The sequence below is a fragment of the Sebastes fasciatus genome, chromosome 1, assembly GCF_043250625.1.
Source record: "Sebastes fasciatus isolate fSebFas1 chromosome 1, fSebFas1.pri, whole genome shotgun sequence".
Classification (NCBI taxonomy): domain Eukaryota; kingdom Metazoa; phylum Chordata; class Actinopteri; order Perciformes; family Sebastidae; genus Sebastes; species Sebastes fasciatus.
Window position 1 is genome coordinate 4,984,145 of NC_133795.1, and position 8,132 is coordinate 4,992,276.

Sequence of the window (8,132 nt, forward strand, 5' to 3'; positions counted from 1 at the left end):
TATGACACTCTATGTGGCCATGTAGTTATAGTGGGAGTGAAGGAGGAAGTCAGGTTACGTAGTATAAAGATGGCTGTCGGGGAGATGGATGGGTCCAACAAACACAGGACTTTCACTCAGGAGACCGGAGTTCGTGGCCGTGTGAAACCAAAAAGTCAACGTTGACTTATTTTGAGTTACGTAACTCTACGTAATGTTACTACGTTGCTTACGTAACTACTATATGTTACCTACGTCACACATGTAACCTTATTTTAACCGAACCACAATCTTTTCCTGAACCTAACCAAGTAGTTTTGTTGCCTTAACCTAACCAACTTGTTTCCTGTGAAAACGGAAGTTTATTGTGAAAAGAAAATGTATTCATGTAACAGGCGGAAATTGACACAAGGAAAATTGACAGGTGCAGAACTGATGCTAGAGGCGTATAGAGCGTCATACTGTGACGCATAGGGCCACTGACCAAGCTGCCGTATTTGACAAGTTTGGAGTGAGAACGTGTTGGATATTTCAGTCTGGACCAAAGTGGTGGACTGACTGACAGACATTGTCAACGCCACAAGCTGAAAAAGAATGGTCAGATTTGAAGCAGCAGAGGTTAACCCGACATATAGTCTATAACATGGGTCAAACCGAGCCCCCAGGAAGAGCGCCAAGCTTTGAAGTGAAGTTTCGTATTGGTTAAACGGTGGAATTATAACTTCCATATCTGTCACGTGATACCATTGGGCCCAAAAAGACTTGGCAGATACATTTTTTTGAGGTAAATCGGGACGAACACTCTAATAGCCCTTATTTAAATCATTAGATCCTAAAAGTTGTAAAATGCCCTAACAGCCGAATCCAGAGTTATTTTCCTTCCTCGTTCATGTGAATGAGCCCCAGACCGAGGATACTGCGCCTGCTCTATGGGCCCAATGGATGTGGAAGATCGCCGGAAGATCCGGGTACTTTATCACTTGGCAGTCGAGCCATTTTGGCGTCATGCACCACTGATCGACTCTCATAGGAATGAACCGGAGCCCGCCTCCAACGCTGTATCCAGTTCTCTTTATACATCCATGGGTGCTGGATCCTACAATTCCCATAATGTAGCTGGATAACGTCTTTCATTTGGCTCTTGGTAAATGCCCAAGTCCACACTGCCAGTTTGTAACGTTCTGCTTTTGTAGTCTCCAAATTAAGATCAACCTAATGACATCACTATGATGTTATCAGGGTTATCTTTTCAGACTCAGACCTCCAGAGCGACATTATCCAGCTGTTGAATAGGGTGAGTAGTGCTTTCCAAGATGAGTAGACTTATGATGAGTAAAATCAGTGGAATGTGCCTTTAATCTTCAGCTTTAATCTTGTGTTAAGTGTATAATCGTGTCTTACCAAATTACATGTATTCATGTAGGTCCTATTGGCCCATTATACATGTCACCATCAACCAGTACGCTTCTCAATCACGATGACTGAATTGTGGGAATTTGCTCCGTATTATAGGCCACAAACTTTAAATTCGCCACAGATGTTATGATTTTTGAGCACAGCAAGTGGTTCTCTGCTACAATACTCAAAGAACAAAGTCAATGAATTGAAGCAGATTTGTAAGGAGGAATGGGAGGCTGTTCTACTTTGTAAAAACTTGTTTTATGTCAAAATCGTTCCTTTCTTGTGGTTTCACTGTGTTCTCATGAGCAAAGATATTGCACAAGAAAAAGCGCTTGTCTGGCCACAACACTGAGAAGCATGACATCATGGGCTAACTTGGAGTTACGCTGGAGAACGTCCAGATAAAAGTGGCAGGATATGCAAGCCATTTAAGCCCCATCTGGTGTGAGGACTGTGTATGCAGCCTCAGAGCTTTATTATATATGGCATGAAAGGATTACAGCACAACAGTTTATTTAGTCTTCCTTGAAGATCACTGATTTGGACTTGCTGCAGAGTCAACATTCAACCTGGAGGGCACCAGGGCAGCCAGATGGACAGCTCACACAGACCAGCGCGTACTTTATGGCTTCGAATGAAACGGCAAATTCTAAACAATCTGTGAGATACTCCGCATCAAAGATTTGCATATCATCTTACAGCATAGATAAAAAAAAAAAACACCTCTCAGGTATAACATCACAAGATCATGAATATGAATGTGTCGATAACAGAACTTAGATCAAAACAAAAGGAAGTCATTTGGAACTTTAATTTCAAGCGCACAAAATGCAAAAAAAAAAAAAGGAAAAGTTCTGAGACTCCTTTAGAGTAGATTGCTTCCTGAACGATCATTATCAAGCTCATTACATGCTCATCTTTTTCACATGGAAAACAAAACCACTCAAGCGTGTCAAAAGGTGTCATATAATAAAGTGTGATGAATAGTGTATTATTGATTCAGCGCTGCACACATCGTTTAAAAAAAAAAGAAAGAAAAAAAAAGCATCCCAGTACTCGAGCTGCCATTCTCAAAGAAACTAATGATGTCCCGATGGACTTGTGATTCTGTGAGCAGTGTTAGTGCTGCTTGAGCTGAGCATTCAACCTGATTCTGATAGATTGGGTTATTCTTTCCCATCGAACACAAACTTTTACTAGCAGCAAGGCTCGTGATGTTTTTTGTGTTTCCTCTTAAAGGGTCAATTCACACAAATTAGAAAAACCTCTAGTGGTGTCTATCCATGCAGGGGTTTATTTGTCAAGGTTTTTTCTGCCTCCACAATACAATGCTGGTGAACTGAATTTAGTCTGTGGTGCTCACAACATTGAAATAATACATGTTCAAAATATTCAACAACCACATCTCTTTTCTAAACAGTGTCACTGTAATTTCAAGGTTTGAGGATTATGCAGTAACCACGACATTGATTCAGGAGAAACACGGTTGAGTTTTTGAAATACATTACAAACAATACAATAATTCCACTCACCTGCATTGTGCAGAAATCTATCAGTTGTATATTTCAAAGGCTGAGCAAATCAAACCAAAACTATCTGTAAGAAGTGACGAGAGGTTGTTGTTGTTTTTTTTTGGGTGAACCGACCCTTTAACTGTGAGCATAAAGATGTATTGTAATGTTTAAAGGCTATGTCTGCGTCTTGTTAAAGAGGAACTTAACACAACCGGCTGAAAAGTTGTGTTTTTCTGCCCTCTCCCACACCCAAAAATGATGTCGGAGTCTTGGAGTACACCTCACTTTATTTTACTTAACCTTAAGTGAAAAGTTAAACCAATGGAGGTCAGCAAAAACACAATTTTCATAGGGTGTTAAGTTCCTCTTTAAATTAAACTTTATATGTGGTAAGTCATCCGTTTATGTTCAAGTGCCAGCGCCCTCTTGTGGCTGTAGTAATTATGACAGCAACAAACCAACCTTCAAACTAGTAATTTTTTTAAAAACCTTGACCACGATTGTCCCTGAACCTTAACCATGTGTTTATTATTGTAACCATGACGACAAAGGTCCCCTAATCTAATAAACAAAGTAGTAATTTTAACCAGTGGGCAACGTCCAGGTCTGAAGAGTGAAGTCAATGCTGAAGTGCCTTAAACTTGCATTCTTTCTAACAGCCAGCAGGGGGCGACTCCTCTGGTTGCAAAAAAGAAATTTTGATTGTATAGAAGTCTATGAGAAAATGAGCCTACTTTTCACTTGATTTATTACCTCAGTAAACATTGTAAACATGAGTTTATGGTCTCAATCGCTAGTTTCAAGTCTTCTTCAATACAGCATGATGTTCATTTAGTAAATTATGGTCCCAATTAGGGTCAAATAGACCATAAAGCAGGGGATGCTTTAGGGCGTGGCTACATTCTGATTGACAGGTCGCTACCACGGCGTTGTCTGGTCTGGGAGTTGTTTTCGTCTTACAACTTTAACCCTTTCACAGTATGTTTTCAACTTCTGCAGTGAAGGTTAATTGTAACATTTTGGTCGCCTAAAAATGGGTTGGGTCAAGTTGGGTTGTACTTAGCTCCACCGTCTTGTGTCACTTCTGGTTCCAAAGGAACAAGGCGGCGACGGCCAAAATCCCGAACTCGAGGCCTCAAAACCATAGTCCACAAACCAATGGGTGACGTCATAGTGACTACGTCCATTTCTTATACAGTCTATGAGGTTTCCCTAATCTTAGCAAAGTACTTATCTTAACCCATCTTCCCTAAACCTAACAAAGTCATTTTTGGACCTAAACCTGACCAAACCTTAAGCATAGCGTTGTCATATCCTAAAACCGGTCAGATCAGGCAACACTTGTTCGTTGTTCCAGAGGGTATAGACAAACTACATAATTTGTTGTTCAATTTGGAGGACTTGTTGGTTCAAACACAGATATGTAATGGGTGTCGTCCTCTTTAACCTTCTAAGATTTGATGGGCCATACCATACATTTTTAATGCATGACATGTGATACAATTTTAGATTTCCAGATGTATTTTTCCTCCCATTCCAGGCAACCATTGGTTTCCAGGATAAAAATAACTATGCTGATTCTTTATACTTGCTTGAGTTGTGAAATCCATCACAGGGAACATCAAGATTACATTCATTTTACATTATAGCTTTGATGTAATGCAAAGCAGACTTTTAAATCAATTTGCTCTTATATTGCATTACCATAGATTTTCATGCAATGCAGAAATTAATGGAAACTATTGGATGTTTAGAGCAGTAGCAAAAAACACTATTGCAATTTGAACACAATTGAACAAACACTGTTGATTTGATTTTCGGACTGTTCTGACCGCTAGTAAACTTTGGCACAGATCAGCTCCAGGCTTCATCTCAAAACTGAAGTGACCACGCATTAACTTGTCTATTGATCGTCTTGTTGAAGGGTTTCTAGCTGTCAAAAAGGGGGGGGCGTATTCTGTCTTATTTTCGTTTTACTGTGCTATTTGCTTGACCCATGTTATCCTCATTTTCTTACATTCAATCTGTCCCAGTTTAATTTCCACAACTCTGCTTTCCCATTCATGTGTGGAATTCTTTTATTTTTTCTAGCTTTCATTTGTCATTTCACTGTTTGTGAAGCACTTAGCTTATCAATATTTACTCCACGCCACACATTTACTCTACATTATGTCATTACAGCAGCCAAAAGAGACGCACAATGTGTTCAGAGACACAAACCAGGACAGCCTCAAGGTTAGTAATTTCATATTCTTCTACAAAATACAGAAGTTATTCAAGCTTTGCTCATTTGTGTGTAACAAGTAGGTCAGAAACCAGAATGCTAAATAGGATACTTGTGTTTTGTTCTGAGAATTAACATATTTTTTGCACACAGTGTTTTTGAACCAAAGCTATACTGCATGTTATTTTGGGCCCAGCCCACACACTGTTCCCTTTGTGAGGTTTATCTTACACCGTGATCCACAGCACAACAACCAGCATCTACAATAGACAAATAAAAGAGTGGGATTTTTTATTTTTTTTTGGACAGCGTTTACACAAAGGTAGTCTTCAGCTGTGGAGTGGAGGTGTGTTTGTTTTCACACCGCTCCAAAGAATATAAGCAGAGACGCTATCTCCATTCCCATCTGATCTGGCCAGGTAGAGCAGCAGCAGCATTGGCAAGCGAAGACTCCTTTGGACTGAGTGGAGTCGAGGTATTTGCCTCTCAGGCATCTGAAGTAGGACTTTGAGAGGAGTACAATCAGCCCTGCGCTCATGGGATTCGAAGTCTTTTCTTTGCAAAATTTTAAAAAAAATTATTTATTAAATAATAATAAATAAGTCAATCAATCTGGTAGATCTCTCCTAAAGAAATCCTCTTTTGCGTAGGTTGGTCTATATTATTTTCGACAGCAGCAACAGTGCTTTCTCAAGAATAAACCAAAGAATAACTGTGTAGTTAACATCAGTGGTGAAAGCCAGCATGACTAAACAGACAAAGTTTAAAGCGCCTTCAGACTTGGTTTCAGATTTCAAGCATGTCTCTATCATGCAGATATTCATGACTAAATAAGCAACAGTAAAAGTTAAAAGTTCAGGGGGAAAAAAATCATTCTTAGGAGAGATACACGGACAAGAACTTAAGGGCGAATTGACAAAAGGATTGTGCAGCTTTTGCAGGCCGCGAAACCTGCGCAAATAAGACAAAAAGAAACGGTCTAATGCTCAAAGCACCCACAAAGGGTTAAATGCACCCCTAACAGCACTGCAAAACAAATAGCGTATTGGCTATCCTGTACTATTGCACATCGCATGTATTTAAATTAGGTAATATGCAGAGATTTGGTGCAAAATTGGTCCCTTTCTATGCCAATGAGTCTCATTGCAAAAACAGTCCAATTCACGCAGTTACATTGAAATTATTGGCGTCAAAGTGGTGTTCCTTTGTGAAGATTATCTTGCTCAACAAAACATGTAAGTATCATAAACGTTTGTTTGCCGCAAAGCTTATTTTCTGCAATAATCCAAAAGCCAATGGAAAAACCTTTTTGTTGAGGGAACCAGGAAGACACTAACTTCCTGGTTGGCCTACCAAAATATGTCATTCCTGGACGTGTTTGCGCTGTAATATATATATATAATTAGTGCAATATCTTTTGTGAATTGGACCTTCAGGCGGGGCAGATAGCCATTGCAAGTGATGCACAATTCATCCCCACTGAGCCGAACTTTGGCAGAAGATTGTTTGTTCATGTAGGACCACAAAGCTGATTGAGAAAATTAGTTAGTTTTTTTCTATTCCTAAACATATTAATTGCCTCACAACTGATGTCTCAAATCAAACCACATCTATGAGCCAGAGATGGAGAGAAGAACAATAAATCAAAATACATTAATTAACATCTATTCACTCTTTAATCTGTAATTACTCACATGACAATAAATAACATCAGAGACAACAATCGCTTGATTATGAGGGCGTCTGTTCAGATCAAGCCGTATTTAAAAGTCAAGAGTCTAAAAATACTTTATTTCTGCAACCGTTCAAATCGAGTCAAACCCAGAGCAGTGTTCCCCATCAGGGAAAGCAATAACTATGACCTCAGTCTGTTATTTTGGTAATGGCTAATTAGAAGGGGCTTGTTTCCGATTAGCTCCTAATGTTACTTACACAGGCCATTGCCTTGTTTCCGTGTATATTGAGTTATCCCTCAGTGAACCCCTCTCGCATGCTGTGCTGCTGGAGTAACTGGTTTGACTGGTCCAATCAGGCTGTTTGTTTTCGTCCTTGATCACGTACACAGTAATGACACAATGTCAGTCCATTATTCTTGCTTATTTGTCACCTAATGTATGTTTCTGATTTAAGTAATCACTGAAATGGTTCTGAGAAACTCCCTGGAGGGAGAACTGATATTCGGATGAATGGCTTTAATTATTCTGAGAAGAAGTGACTGGTCTCATGCTTGTTTATCGATGGACAATGTAGGCTAATCCCTCTGCTTTCTTCTGTACATTTAATTATTAATTATGCAAGGAATAAATATGCTAATATTAATATATAAGGACTTTTCTGCAATCATCCTCCATACCCACCAAAACATGTTTTGTCTTTCAAAACAACCTATATGAGTGTTTTCTGACCTGGTGCCATATCGGTGTTTGCCAGAGCAACAAATTACTGTTCTGAGAAAAAAAAAAAAAGAATAACAAATTCATGAGCGTATTCTGATCTGCTGACTTTATGGTTACGGTTTGGCTGTGTTTAGGCAACTAAATCTACGTAGGAAGCAACTGTCATGGTTCAAAGACACCAATGTTTGGTTGGACAAACAGCAGTATATGCTAAGTCATACGATTTGTCCACCCAATCATCTATCCCAACCTCCTCCCTAAGTGTTGGCAAAAATTATCTTCACCTCACATTATTTACATACATGTGACCACCTAAAGCTTCAGTAGTCAGTATATTTTTGGCATCATTGGGCAAAAATTCCATAATAACCTTTCAGCATATTGTAATTCAAGTGTTCTGAGAGATAACTAGACTTCCGCACCTCCTCTTTTCAGGCTTTAAAAAAATCTACTTTGACCAATCACAGGTCATTTCAGAGAGAGAGCGTTCCTATTGGCTGTGCCCCAGTCATGTGACCAGAACTTGGCGTTCCTTCAACACATTTCACAATGTTTGCCACGTCACAAACGTTCTCATTTTACAGCTGAACCGTGCACTACAAGATAATTCTGAAAACA

General features: G+C 39.4%; 1 long non-coding RNA gene across 1 annotated transcript in view; it reads left to right on the forward strand.

The window, feature by feature from the left end:
* Window positions 1-5,689, forward strand: part of LOC141777044 (uncharacterized) — a 38,213-nt gene extending 32,524 nt beyond the window's left edge. Inside the window, exons 2-3 of the long non-coding RNA XR_012595836.1 lie at window positions 5,076-5,129; window positions 5,428-5,689. This is a non-coding gene — a long non-coding RNA (uncharacterized LOC141777044). The remainder of the gene's footprint in view (window positions 1-5,075; window positions 5,130-5,427) is intronic.
* Window positions 5,690-8,132: the final 2,443 nt, after the last annotated feature.